Below are 14918 nucleotides of genomic sequence, written 5' to 3'. Positions count from 1 at the left end.
TGATTTTTCTCTTCTTCTAGTGGGTGTCTTTCAGCCTTTTGGAACAACGATTTCTGCCTCTCTTTCTGTAAATGCTTAGAGTTGATCAGTTCCTGTGTTATACACTCCCAACTCATCACCTTCCACTCCCCACCTCGAGACAGTCTGATCTTAGTTCTGTGTTCTTATTTTCCCCATCAAGCCACCATGATTGGATGTAAGTATACATTTTATTGGTTACTTTGTTCACCACTCTTTATTGTATCCAAAGTTTTCCTCTTTCTTAGAAATATTTGATGCTATCTAGGAACTCATATGACAGTAAAATTTTGAAAGGAATTGAGTCTGAGATACTCCTTAGGTACTGATGCTAGGGAGGTAGCACCTAAACTCTTAAAGTTGCATTGGTGTGTCTGCAGAGTCAGGATGAGGTCAGAGATGTTTAAAACCGTGGAATTGAATGAGGTTTCCTGGAGACACTGCAGCTGTAGAAGGGACCAGGGCCCAGCCTAGGAACAGGCAGTGTTTGCAGAGGTGCAGCTGAAGAGGGTTCAGGAAAAGAGACTGAAACAGTGGAGCACGGAGTCGCAAGAGTCACAAGGGGAAAAGGGTATTGCAGAAAGGAGGGGTGCTCAGCTGGGTCGAATACAGCTCTGAACAGAACGGAGAGAAGATGGCTGGACTCGGCCACATGGGAACACTAGTGACCTCAGTCTCCTTGAGAGGGTGGGAATGAAGCTGGGTCTAGAGTGGGGGAAGGGGGCCATGGGAGGGCAGTAGGGATGAGACACTTTACTTAAGAGGTTCAGCCATGAAGGGGAGTCGGGAAAGTGGACAGTAGCCAAAAGGGAGCATGAGTCCAAGGAAAAGTATTTTTGTAAGGTGGAGATGAGCTAACAGTTGATGCAGTTAGGACCAGATGGAGAGGAGGAGCCTGAGGGCCCGGGACGAGTGTGCTGGGACCTGAGGAGGTGCAGGGCTGGGCTCTGCTGCCTGGGCAGGTGCAGAGAGCAAGAAGACTGATGTGCTGGTGGAAAGGACGCCCTGCGCCTCTGCTCCTGTATTCCTGGAGCATGAGGTGGGCAGTGGCTGGCAGTGGAGGGGAGATGCAGGAGGTGTTAGATGAGCGGCAGGGGGAGGACGGGGAGGGGGAGAGGGCGCCCTGGCTTGGTCTCCATGTCCCACACGGAGCTCCTCACTGGGGTCCCTGGTCACCAGCTGCTGTCTCTCTTTGATGTCTTCCTCAAAATGTCGGCTCTCTTGATGGTTCCCAGGGCTGTTATGAATTTGTTCATCAATGAAAGAACCTTTGGGTCATTTTTTAGGGATTTTATGTCAAAGGGGCTCTACATGTGTTTATTCAATCCATCATTTTTACCCAATCCCTTTGTTTTTGGACAGAATCAGTATAACAAATGAGCCGGGCCAGTGGCCTGCAGGTTTCAGGGATCAAGAGGTTTGCCCTCCAGGAAGCCGGTGCTGATTGGCATTCTCACAGGACGTGGTGCTCTGTCCCTGAGCCTGCTCTAAGTGTGGTTGTCACGAAGTTGTAAATCCTAGGGCCGTCCTATCAGGGCCCATCATTGGCATTTCTGTGACCAGTGAGGGCGATCATTTTTCCGTGCTCATTATCTGTCATTTCTCTGTGCTGTTGCCTGCCTTCCTCACTGAGCTCCGAACCTTCCTGATGGAACTAGGATGTTCACTCTCTATCCAGTGTGATTGCACGTTCCCTCAGTGTGCCCCTTGAGTACTTGCTTCAAAAATATCTGTTTTCTTCACATTCTTTGATTCCTTTTACATATAATCTAGATTTAATCTGGAGCTTTAAAAATGTTTTATTTTGGAAAACATTGAACATACACAAATTAAACAGAAAAATGTGATAGCCTCCCATGTCCCTATTACCCAGCTTCAACATTTATCAGTATTCTCATATTCTTGTTTTCTCTATATTTCTACCTACTCCCTACCTTCCATTGATTAATTTTTAATTAATAGATTTTTTTTAGGAAAGTTTTAGATGGACAGAGAAATTCAGCAGATAGTACAGAGCATTTCTCCCTCCTCCCCCACAGTTTCCCCTACTGTTAACATCTTGCATGACCACCTGTGTTAGTGCGGCTCATTCCTTACAAGTGAGGAGCTGATGCTGCTATAGTGTTCGTAACCATGTCCGTGGTTTACATTAAGGTTCACTGTCTCACTGTCACGTACTTGGATTTTGACAAATGCATAATCTCATGTATCCACCATGACAGTATCCTACAGAAGAGTTGGATTGCCCTAAATTCCCTGTGCTCTGCCTCTTCATCCCTTGCCTTCCAACTCCTGGCAACACTGATCTTTATACTGTTTCTATGGTTTTGCCTTGTCTAGAATGTCGTGTAATTGGAATATATGAAAACTACGGAACAGAGTATATAGCCTTTTCCACTTGGGTTCTTTCACTTAGCAGTATGTATTTAAGAATAGGCTATGTCTTTTTGTGGCTTTATAACTAATTTCTTTTTTTTTCCTTTTTGTATATTAAGTTAAAATATACATAACAAAAAATGTGCCATCTTAACCCTTTTTAAGTGTATACTTCAGTGGCGTTAAATACATTTAGGCTGTTGCACAGTCATCACCACCATTCATCCCCATAACTCTTATAAATCTGAAACCCTATACCTATTAAACAATAACTCTCTCTTCTCCCCTCCCCCAGCCCTTGGCAGCCACCATTCCACTTTCCATCTCTGTGATTTTCAGTAGTCTCCCTTCCTGATGTTAGTAGAATCATACAGTATTTATCTGTTTTCTGACTGGCTTATTTCTGTTAGCATAATGTCCCCAAGGTTAATCCATGTGTAGCATATTGGAGAATTTGCTTCCTTTGTAACGCTGAATAATATTCTGTTGTATAGATATACTACATTTTGTGTATCCATTCATGTGTCAGTGGACACTGGGGTTGCTTACCCGTTTTAGCTATTGTGAATAATACTGCTATAAACATGGGTATACAAATATCTCTTCAAGGCTCTGCTTTCAGACCTTTTGCGTGTATATCCAGAAGTGGAATTGCTGGATCATATGATAATTCTATGTTCAATATTTTGAGGAACATCCATACTGTTTTCCATAGCAGCTGCACCATTTTACATTCCTATCAACAGCGTACACGTGTTCCCATTTCACCACATCCTGGCCAACATTTGTTGTTTTCTGTCTTTCCTGTAGCGCTCATCTTAGTGGATGTGAGGTGGTGTCTCATTGTGGTTTTGATTTGCATTTCTCTAATGATTAGTGGTGTTGAGCATCTTTTAATGTGCTTATATGCCATTCATAAGTCTTTGAAGAACTGTCTCTTCAAGTCCTTTGCCCATATGTGAGTTGGCTTGTTTTTCAGTTGTTTAGTTTTAGGACATCTCTGTATATTGCAGATACCAGTCTCTTGTCAGAAATATGAGTTGCAAATATTTTCTCCCACTCTGTGGGTTGCCTTTTCAGTCTATGGACAGTGCCTCTTGATGTATCAACTTATAAAAATTTCATGAAGTCCAATTTGTCTTTTGTTTTTCTTTCATTACCTGTGGCTTTGATGTCATGTCCATAAATCATTGACAAGTCTGGTGTCATAAAGATTTTGTCCTGTTTTCTTCTAAGTGTTTTCTTATTTTAGGTCTTACATTTATATCCTTGAGTTAATTTTTGTATATAGTGTTGGATGAGGGTCCAAGTTCATTCTTTTGCATGCAGATATCCAGTTTTCCGAGCACCATTTGTTAAAAAGAAATCTTTCTCCATTGCATGGTTTGGCACCCTTGTCAAAAATCACTTGACCATATATGTGAGGGTTTGTTTCTGGGCTGGCTATTCTATGCCACTGGGTCTCTATGTCTGCCTTTATGCCAATACCATACTGTTGATTACTGTGGCTTTGTAGTAAGTTTTGAAATCAGGAAGTGTGTGTCCTCCAGTTTTGTTCTTCTTTTTCAGGATTGTTTTGGCTATTCTGAGTCCCTTGAGATTCCATGTGAATTTTGGGACGGGTTTTTCTATTTCTGCAAAAAACATCATTAGGATTTGGATAAGGATTACATTGAATCTGTAGACTGCTTTGGGTAATATTGACACTTTAACAATAGTAAACCTTCCAATCCATGAATATGGGATGTGTGTCCATTTATGTATGTCTTCTTTAATTTCTTTCTGAAATGTTTTGTAGTTTTTATGGTGCAAGCCTTTCACCACCTTGGTTAAGTTAATTCCTAAGCATGTTATTCTTTCTGATATAAATGAATTGTTTTTGTAATTTCTTTTTCTGAGAGCTCCTGGTTCATGTATAGAAATGCAACTGATTTTTGTGTGTTGACTTTGTAACCTGCTACTTTCCTGAATTCATCTGTTAGATCAAATGGCTTTTTTTGTGGAGTCTTTCAGATTTTCTACATATGAGATGATATCTTCTTCAAACAGAGATCATTTTACTTCTTTCTTTCCAATTTGGATGCCTTTTATTTATTTATTTTTATTGCCTCATGGTTCTGGCTTGAACTTCAGTACTGTGTTGAATAGAAGTGGTGAAAGTGGGCATCCTTGCCTTGTTTCTGATCTTAGAGCTTTCAGGAAAACTTTTCAGTCTTCTGTCACTGAGTATTGTGTTTGCTGTGAGTTTTTCCTCCTATTCCTTGTTTCTTGAGTGTTTTATCATGAAAGGGTGTTGAATTTTGTCAAATGGTTTTTCTGCATCAATTGAAATGGTCTTGTTTTTTCCCCTTCATTTTCTTGATGTTGCGTATTACATTGATCGATTTTTGTATGTTAATCTACCCTTGTATATCAAGAATAAATTTCACTTGGTGGTAGTGTATAACTCTTTTAATACGCTGTTGAATTCAGTTTGCTAGTATTTTGTTGAAGATTTTTGCATCTCTGTTCATCAGAGGTAATGGTCTGTAATTTTATTTTCTTTTAGTGTCCTTGTCTAGTGTTGGTATCAGGGTAATGCTGGTGTCATAAAATGAGTTTGGAAGCATTCCCTCTTTTTCAATATTTGACAGAGTGTAAGAAGGCTTGTTTTTAAAACTTCTTTATATGTTTGGTAGAATTCACCACTTCAGTCATATGGTCCTGGGTTTAACTTTGTTGAGAGATTTTTTTTTTAGATTTCTTGAAATATTAGTGACATATAACATATGTAAGTTTTAGGTGTTCAAGATGATGATTTGTGAAAGGATTACCACAACACGGTGAGTTAGCACCTCCATTCCCTCACATAATTAACTTGTTTTTTCTAGCTATGACTTTTAAGATCTACTCTCTTAACTACTTTCAAGTCTATAATATAGTATTGTAAATTATGGTCACCATGCTGTACTTTAGATCCCCAGTACTTATTCATTTTACAGGTAAAAACTTGTGCACTTTGACTCACATCTTCCCCATTCCCCCATGCCCAAGGTGCAGGCAAGCACCATTCTAGTCTCTATTCTTTTGAGTTGGGCTTTTTTAGATTTCACATGAGTAAGAATATATAGTATTTGTCTTTGTCTGTCTGACTTATATCACTTAGTGTAATGCAAGTTCCATCTGTGTTGTTACAAAATGCAGGATTTCATTCTCTTGCATGACTAAATAGTATTCCATTATATATTTCATGTATATAGACATATATCTCACATTTTCTTTAACTATTTATCCATTGATAGACGCATGGATTGTGTCCACGTCTTCAGTTTGTGACTAATGCTGAAATGAACGTAGGGGTGTAGATATCTCTTCAGAATAGTGACTTCATTTCCTTTGGATATACAACCAGAAGTGGAATTGCTCATTTATATAGTATTTCTCTTTTTATTTTTTTGAGAAAATTCCAAATTTTTTTCCATAGTGACTGTAGCAATTTACATTCATACCAACAGTGCACAGGGTTCTCTTTTCTACACAGCCTGGCCAACATATGTTGTCTGTTGTCTCTTTCAAAATAACCATTCTAGCAGGTGTGAGGTGATATCTCATTGTAGTTTTGATTTCATTTCCCTGATGATGAGTGATTACGAGCATCTTCTCAGGTACCTGTTAACCATTTTTATGTCTTCTTTGGAAAAGTATCTATTCAGGTCCTTTGACCATTTTCATATTGTTTTGTTGGTTTCTTTGCTGTTGAGTTGTAAGTGTTTCTTGTATACTATGGATATTAACCCCTTTAGTTTGCCGATTATTTTACTTGCTGCGCAGAAGATTTTTAGATTGATGTCATCCCATTTGTTAAGTTTTGCATTTGTTGTTTGCACTTTTGATGGTATATCCAAAAAAATCATTGTCAAGACCAGTTTCTTGGGGCTGTTTTCTGTGTATGTTCTTCTAGTTGTTTTATATTTGGTTTCTTGCATTTAAATCTTTCATTCAATTTGGGATCATTTTTGTAGTGGTGTAAAATAGGGGTGCAGATATCTGTTATTTCAGTTTTCTGCATGTGGTTATCCAGTTTTCCCAACACCATTTATTGTAGAAACTATCTGTTCCCCATGGAGTCTTCTTAGCTGACTAGTCAAGTGTTAGCAAAGTGTATGTGTGTGGTTTTATTTCTGGGTCTTTGATTCTGTTCTATTGGTCTATGTGTCTCTTTTTATAGCTGTATCATACCGTTTTTATTACTATAGATTTGTAATAAAATTTGAAATCAGGAATTGTGATTCCTTCAGGTTTTTATTTCTCAGGGTTGCTTTAGTTAATGGAGGTCTTTTGTGGATCCATATGAATACTAGGATTGTTCTATTTCTGTGAAAAATGTCATGGGAATTTTAATAGGAATTACATTGAATCTTGAGATGGCATTGGGTAGCATGGACATTTTAACAATATTAATTCTTCTGGTCCATGAACATAAGACATCTTTTCATTTCTCTGTGTCTTTGATTTCTTTCATCAATGTCTTATAATTGTCAGTGTCTAGACCTTTCACCTTCTTGGTTAAATTTATTTATGAGTATTTTACTGTTTTTGATGCTTTTGGAAATAGGATTTTTTTCTTTATATCTTTTTTAGATAGTTCATTGTTAGTGTACAGAAAGGCAACAGATTTCTATATGTTGATTTTGTCTCCTGCAGCTTGAGTGAATTCGTTTATTAGTCCTAATAATTTCGGGGGGAGTCCTTAGGTATTTCTCTATATAAAATCTTATCATCTGCAAACAGAGACCACTTTGAGTCTTCATTTCCAATTTAGATGTATTTTATTTCTTTTCGTTGCCAACTGTCTCTGGTTGAGACTTACAGCAGAATGTTGAAGAGTGGTGTTGTGACTGGACACCCTTGTCTTGTTCTTTATCTTAGCAAGAAAGCTTTCAACCTTTCACTGTTCAATATGATGTTAGCTGTGGGTTTTGTCATGTAAACCTTTTATTATGTTCAGGTATGTTCTTTCTGTAACCCTTTATTGAGAGTTTTTATCATGAAGGGCTGTTGAATTTTGTCAAACTGCCTTTTCTGCATCGATTGAGATTATTTTTTGATTTTTATCATTCATTCTATTAATGTGGTGTATCACATTCATTGATTTGCATCATGTTGAACTTGATCATGTTGTTTGATCCCTTTTTTGAGTTTAGATAGTTTTGTTATAATGTGTCTTGGAGAAGAAAGTTTTAGTTTGAAATTTTAGGTTGACAGATTGGCTTCAGGACTTTGGATGTGTAAATCTCTCTCCAGATTTGGGAAGATGTCAGCTGCTATTTTTTTTAAGTAAACACTGTTTTCCTTTATCCCTGTCTTCTCTGGTACTTTAATAATGCTTATCTATTTCTTTTCATGGTATCCCATAATTCACACTGCCTTTCCCCGTTCCTATCTAGTACCATTTTTCTTTTTGCTTCTTTGACTGGATGATTTCAAACGACACATCTTCTAGCTCACTAATTATTTCTTGTACATGGTTGAATCTGATATAGAAGCTCTCTATTAAATTCTTCAGTTCAGTCATTGTGTTCTTCAACTCTAGGATTTCTGTTTGTTTTTCCTTAATGATTTCTGTTTCTATAGTGAACTTCTCACTTGTTCATGCACTGTTTCCTTATTTCATTTAGTAGTCTATCTATGTTTCCTTAGAGTTTTATGAATTTCTCAAAGAGGGTTGTTCTGAAGTCTTTGTCACATGGTTCCTATATCTCCATTGCTTTGTCGGTCATTGGATGTTATGAGAGGTTCGGGGATTCGATTGGAGACGTAAAAGACACTTTCCACTCCAAACAAATGGACTGAAGGTATATTTTATTATATAGAGGATAGTGAAGGCGACAGTCTGCAAACAGATCCAAATAGGTCAAATATTAAGAGGGAAAAAACATCAGCCCGACTGGAAAGGGAAAGCACCCACATCGGCTGAAGAGAAATGACACAAATCAACCAGAAAGAGAAACACCAGGTTGACCGAAAAGAGAATACATCAAATCAATTACTTCATATCAAATCAATTACTTCACATCAAATCAGTTACTCACAACATCCACGCCCCACTGCCGGGAGAGCCCTGTCAGTCGACGCGGCTGGGCAAGGATCACACGTCCTGGGCAAGGTGTCCCTTCCACAGGTGGAACTCTCACTAGGGCTCAGTTTCCAGCAGTTTTTATACCATCAGTAATTTTCAGAGTAAGCAATTACAGAGTTTGCAGAGCAAGCATTTAGTGTTTCCATGCACAAATGGTTATCAGTGGTGTACATGCACTGAGCCCCCTGGCTAACGTCCCAGCCCAGTAGTTGTGTACCTGAATGGTTCTCTTTGGTTATCGTCTCAGCCCGGCACAGATGGCCAGTCCATTCCAGGCTACGATGCTCCAAGAGCCTTGAAATGTTACAACTTGCAACTCTCTCCGTGGGAGAAAGGCCAGTTCCCGGGAAAAGGCCAGTTCCCACCACACAGAAAGCAGCTTTGTATTTCTTTTTTTTTGTGCTGGTGGCTGTAGGTCAATGGAGCGGCCAAACATGGCTGTACTCATGTCAAGACATTGGAGTTTTATTCTTTTTCTTTGGTGGTGTCATGAGTTTTTGATTATTCATGATCCTTGTGGCCTTCATTGGTGTCTGCAAATTTGAGGAAGTAGGCACCTCTTCCACTCTTTACAGACTGGCTTTAGCAAACCAAAGCCTTCACAGTCAGCCCATCTAGAGGTCTTGGGTAGGCCATCTGGTGGTGTCCAGGGGCAAGCTTGCTGCTGGAGTCCTTGGGCAGCCTGGTACTGGGGTGAGTGGAAAGCTTGGGACTACGGTATTTTGTCTGGCCCTGGGCACAACTGGGACCCTGAGTTCATGAGTAGCCCCACTGGAGCCTGTTTTGGCAGGTCCTCATTGAGAGCCTGCCACCACAGGAATCATCCAGGGCGATGAGAGTTCTCCAAGGCTGGGATGAGCTGAGAGCCTTGGTTCACGAGAGACTGCCAGGAGCCTGGTGCCAAGTGAGACAGCTTGTGCTGTGGTAGACCAGAAGTCTGGATTCCTGTGAGCCTGCTGGGAGCCTGGGGCCACAGGAGCTGCCTGAGGCTGCAGAAGCCAGCAGGCACTGGGTTAAGGTGGAAGCCTGGGTTCATGGGAACCTGCCGGTGCCTGGTGCCATGGGAGCTGCCTGGGGCCGCCTGAGTCAGCAAGCACCTGGGTAAGCTGGGGGCCTGGTTTTGTGGGAGCCTGCAAGGAGCCTGGTTCCATGAGAGCTGTCTACAGCTGCTGGAACTGGCAGGTGGTGTGGTGATCCATGGGCCTGAGTTCCCAGCAGCCCCCGGGGAGCCAGGTGCCATGGAATCTACCTGGGTTGCTGGAGCCAGCAAGTGCTGTAGTGACCTGGGTTGTTCGGTTTGTGGGAGCCCACTGGGTGCCCTGTTACAGAAGCTGCCTGTGGCTGCCTGGAGTAGGCAGGAACTTGGGTGAGCCAGGGTCTGGATTCACCAGAGCCCACCAGGAGCCTGGTGCCAAGGACACCACTTGTGGTCACAAGAGCCACCTTGGGCTGTTGAAGACGGCAGCCCCTAGGCTGAGATGGGGCCCTGGGTTCCCAGGAGCCTGGTGGGAGCCTGGTGTCAAGGATACTGCTTGGGGCCGCCAGAGCTGGCATGCTCCAGGGTGAGCCAGGGGCCTGGATTTGCAGAAGCCTGCAGGGAGCCAGCTAGGTCCACAGGAGTCAGCCTGGCGCTGGGGCAGGCTGGCTAAGGTCAGGCAGAGTGGAGAAGTCCCTTCTCATTGGGAGGTGTTTGATTACTGATTCAGTCTGCTTATTTGTTACTGGTCTATTCAAGATTTCTATTTCTTCATGATTCAGCTTTCGTAGGTTGTTTCTAGGAATTTATCTATTTTGTCTAGGTTATGCAATTTATGAGTGTACACTAGTTCAGAATAGTCTCTTCTGATCTCTTTCTTTCTGAAGCATCCGTTGCAATGCCTCCTCTTTCATTTCTGATTTAGTTTGAGTCATCTTTCTTTGTTTTCCTAGATATTTTATCTAAGGGTTTCTCAATTTTATTTTTTCCAAAACTCAACTTTTACTTTTATTAATCTTCCATACTGTCTTTCATTTTTTTCCCACTCTCCTCTTGGTGACTTCCATCCTTCTGCTAACTTTGGGTTTCATTTTTTCTTTTTTAATGCTGTGTGTTGTAAATGTTTGTTTCTTTGACATCTTTCTTCTCTTGTAATGTACAAGTTTATCACTATAAACTTTCCTCTTAGTACTACTTTTGCTGCAGCCTATAAGTTTTGGTGTGTTTATTGTTTCTTTTTTTGTGTGTGTGATGAAGATTGGCCCTGTGCTAACATCTGCCAATGCTCTTTTATTTTATTTTATTTTATTTTTTTTTGCTGAGGAAGACTGGCTCTGGGCTAACATTCATGCCCATCTTCCTCCACTTTATATGGGACTCCGCCACAGCATAGCTTGCCAAGCAGTGTGTCGGTGTGCACCCGGCATCTGAGCTGGCGAACTACGGGCCGCCGCAGTGGAGCGCACGCACTTAACTGCTTGTGCCACCAGGCCGGCCCTTCTTGTTTCTTTTTGTAGGTTTTGAGCTGTTTTCTAATTTCCCCTTTTGATTTCTTCTTTGATCTACCTTTTTTGTGTGTGAAGAAGATCAGCTCTGAGATAACATCCATGCCAATCCTCCTCTTTTTGCTCAGGAAGACTGGCCCTGACCTATCATCCTTGCCCATCTTCCTCCACTTTATGTGGGATGCCACTACAGCATGGCCTGACAAGCATGGGTTGGTGCAGGCGCAGGATCCGAACCCAGGCCGCCAGCAGTGGAACACACGCACTTAACCGCTACAGCACTTGTTGGCCCCCTGATCTACTTTTAAGTTTAAGAGTTTTTGCTGAACTTCCATGTATTATGAATATTCCAGTTTTCCTTCTGTTATTGACTTCTGGTTTCATGCCATTGTGTTTAGAAAAGTTACTTGGTATTATTTCAGTCTTCTTAATCTTGTTAAGACTTGTTTTGTGACCTAACACGTGATCTGTTCTGGAAAATAGTCTGTATGCCCTTGAGAAGAGTGTGCATTTTGTTGCTGTCCAGTAAAATGTTCTGTGTGTGTCTGATAGGTCCATTTAGTATTTAATGTTTTCATGTCTGCTATTTCCTGATTTTCTGTATGGATATTCTATCCATTGTTAAAAGTGGTCTTTGAAGTCTCCTACTGTATGCATCTTATATAAGTGAGAAGGCTCTTATATTGAGTATATATAAAGATCTCTTAGAACTCAATTATAAAAGACAAATCAATGAAACGGGGTAAGCAACTGGAATAGACATGTTTCCAGGAAATACATAGATGGCCAGTAAGCACAAGATAGTTGCTCAGTATCAATAATTATTAGGAAAATGCAAATTCAAAGCACAATGTGATACTATTTCATGCTCAAAATGAAAGCTATATTCAACATAATGGAAAATAACAAGTGTTGGTAAAGATGTGGAGAAAGGGAAACCCACATACATTACTGGTGGGGAAGTAAAATGATGCAGTCACTGCAGAAAACAACTTGGCATTTTCTAAAATTTTAAACCTAGAATTACCATTGACCTGGAGAGGCCCATGGTAGATATGTCCAAAAGAGCAAACTTGCCCATAGACATTCAAAGCAACAGTGTTCACAATGGTCCAAAAGTGAAACAAACCCAAATTTCTATCCAGTTATCACTGCATAAACCAAATATGGCCTATTCATAATATAGGATATTATAAGCCATAAAAAAGAATTAAGTACTACTACATGGTTGGCCATGGGTGAACCTTGAAACACGTGTGGTCACTGAAGCCATCCACAAAGGCAATAGATAACAGGATGCCATTTGAATGAAATGTCCAGAATAGGCAAATCCATAGGGGGAGAAAACAGATGAGTTGTTTCCATGGGTTTGGGTTAGCAGAAAATAGAGTGTGAATGAGTATGGGTTTGTTTGGGGGTGTTGAAAATATTCTGGAATTAGATAATGGTGATAGCCACACGACATAATCATTGTGCTAAAAGCCACTGAAATGTATGCTTTAAAATGCTTAAAATGATGTGTTCTACGTTAAGCAGATTGTCCACAAAAAAATTTTGAATTTTTTAAGTTAATGAGGGTATCGGCTAATTTTAAGTTGGCTGGTATATTTAATAAGTGTAATTAATGAAGTTATTAGGAGTAGGGCAGGTTGTAGCCAAGAGATTAAACATCCGACGAGGGCTATAGTAACAAATCCTATGATTATACAAGCAACAGTCTAAAATCCAGTCCATTTCCATTGTCCCCAACTTGGAGAGACCAGCCATGAAAATAGGTCAGTGATCTCGGGGGCCTTTGGTATCTATTCAAAGGTTTGGGTAATATTATTCAATATTTTAACCTCTTGGGCCATTTGGTGGAGGTAGGTTTGAACTTCTCTGTTGATGTACACTCAGCAAGTGGTTCTAGGAAAGGCACCAACCCCTCCTTCCTTGGCCAGTATAGACAGTCTAGGACCAGGCCATTTTCTAAAACCATTTAGGTGAGAGACTCATGAGAGTGTTGTTCAGGGGTTAGGATATGTTCTTAGGGAGTTGTTGTCCATGTTCTGTTAAGGTTGTTGATACTTCTTAGTTGCCTCAGTTTCCTGATTTTGTGTGGGTAGGGCCACCGCACCTGTGCCAAGTCCAGTCAGTCAATCCTAGTAGAACTGAAAACCGAGTGCTATAGGACTGACAGTGTCTCTATGGGTTGGTGGTAGCCTGTCAGGGCAGGAAACTCAGGGGACCTGCGACCTGAGGGAAGCAGGCTGAGAGAGAGACAATAGTGCATTGCAGAATATATCCTGGAGAAAGCTGCTCAGAGAGCTGGGGAGGAGAGACGCTCACTGGATGAGAGCCTTGTGATATCAGCCCACAGTGAAACCCAAAAGTGGATGCTCCTGGTGTGAAATATTCCTTAGGTGTCTTGAGGTAAAACCAATAATTTGCACCCATTCACTGGCTACCTGTGCTATATGATTTCAGGGGGTATGTTTAAAGTGTTTGTGGGCCAAGAGCTGTTTGGGCCTGGGCACAAAATCACCAAGGTGGCCTCAAAGGCTACCCCAAAATGACCCCTCAAGGAGCAGTTGGGGCAGAAAGTGGGTGGAGCATTTTGAAGAAAGCCTAGGGCAAAGATGTTGTTGTTCGATGGAGTTGGCTACAACTGAGTCTCTCCGCAGGGTAAGCCCTTCAGCTGGGGTACAGTAGGTGATTGGAGACCAAGTGACCGACCCTGTGACTCCTGATTCCCAGTACACGGTTAGGCCTCTCAGCCCATTGGACATAAATGGAGGTGGTGTTTGTGAATCATCTTGATGGCAGTGTGGAAAGTATAGGGGACGTGTGGTGGGAGATGTCATGATAGTGTCAGGAGGATCTGTGTGTGAGATTACGGTGTTGAAGGGGAAGGACTGGAGGCAGGTGCAGTGGGTGTGTGACCAACAATGGTCAATGAAGGGACAGCTGGGGTGTAACTGGGGAAATCAGGGACCAGAAGAAGTAATGTGCTTAAAACAAGACACCAGGGCAGGCCCCGTGGCTTAGTGGTTAAGTGTGCGCACTCCACTACTGGCAGCCCGGGTTCAGATCCCGGGCGCACACCGACGCACCGCTTCTCCAGCCATGCTGAGACTACATCCCACATACAGCAACTAGAAGGATGTGCAACTATGACATACAACTATCTACTGGGGCTTTGGGGAAGAAAAAAAGGAGGAGGATTGGCAATAGATATTAGCTCAGAGCCGGTCTTCCTCAGCAAAAAAAAAAGAGGAGGATCAGCACGGATGTTAGCTCAGGGCTGATCTCCCTCACAAAGAAAATAAATAAATAAAATAAATTAATAAAACAAGACACCAGGCCCAAATGGAGCCACTTAGCCTAAGTCTCACGTCAACAAGCCGAGATTTAATTAGACTTTTTGCCCTCCCAGGAATAGAATCATATACCAGTCAATTGGGAATCGCCTGATGAGCAGCAGGTAGGTCACCTTCCTGATAGAGACCTGCCATCCCCTAAAGGAAGGTAGCCTTGCAGTAACCAACCCTCTTTTTTGTGTAGTGTAACTTCCTTGTTCCTGCTCCTTTCTGCCTATAAAAGTCTTTCATTTTGTACAGCTCCTTGGAGCTCCTTTCTCTCTGCTAGACTGGATGCTGCCTGATTCATGAACTGTTGAATAAAGCCAATAAGATGTTTAAAATTTACTCAGTTTTATTTTGTTTTGTACCAGTTTGGTGGTAGCAGTGGGATCCAAAGAAGACATCTGATGGCTTAGGGGATGAGAAACACAGGCATTGGTACCCGAAAAACCTTTGAGTTCTCCATCCTTTTCACTGTTTCTGAGAGCCGTGGGTAAGTTCCTCTCAGCAAGTGCTGCAGAGAAACACAGCAGAGGGCTGTGAGGGAGGGTTGGGCGTCACTGGGTAGGAGGGGCTGAAAGTCC

The 14918-nt window shown here is 41.6% G+C and overlaps 1 protein-coding gene across 2 annotated transcripts in view; it reads left to right on the top strand.

The window, feature by feature from the left end:
* LOC131408219 (ral-GDS-related protein-like) overlaps positions 1–14918 on the top strand; it is a 137419-nt gene that overhangs the window by 5691 nt on the left and 116810 nt on the right. For both annotated transcript variants that reach the window (XM_058544756.1, XM_058544757.1), the window contains 2 exons: positions 14409–14456; positions 14706–14827. The gene's annotated coding sequence lies outside the window, so the exon portion shown is untranslated. The remainder of the gene's footprint in view (positions 1–14408; positions 14457–14705; positions 14828–14918) is intronic.

Source organism: Diceros bicornis, chromosome 7, assembly GCF_020826845.1.
Source record: "Diceros bicornis minor isolate mBicDic1 chromosome 7, mDicBic1.mat.cur, whole genome shotgun sequence".
In the NCBI taxonomy this organism is placed as follows: domain Eukaryota; kingdom Metazoa; phylum Chordata; class Mammalia; order Perissodactyla; family Rhinocerotidae; genus Diceros; species Diceros bicornis.
The sequence above is the reverse complement of the archived record's forward strand: the minus strand, read 5'-3'. Positions and strand labels throughout refer to the sequence as shown.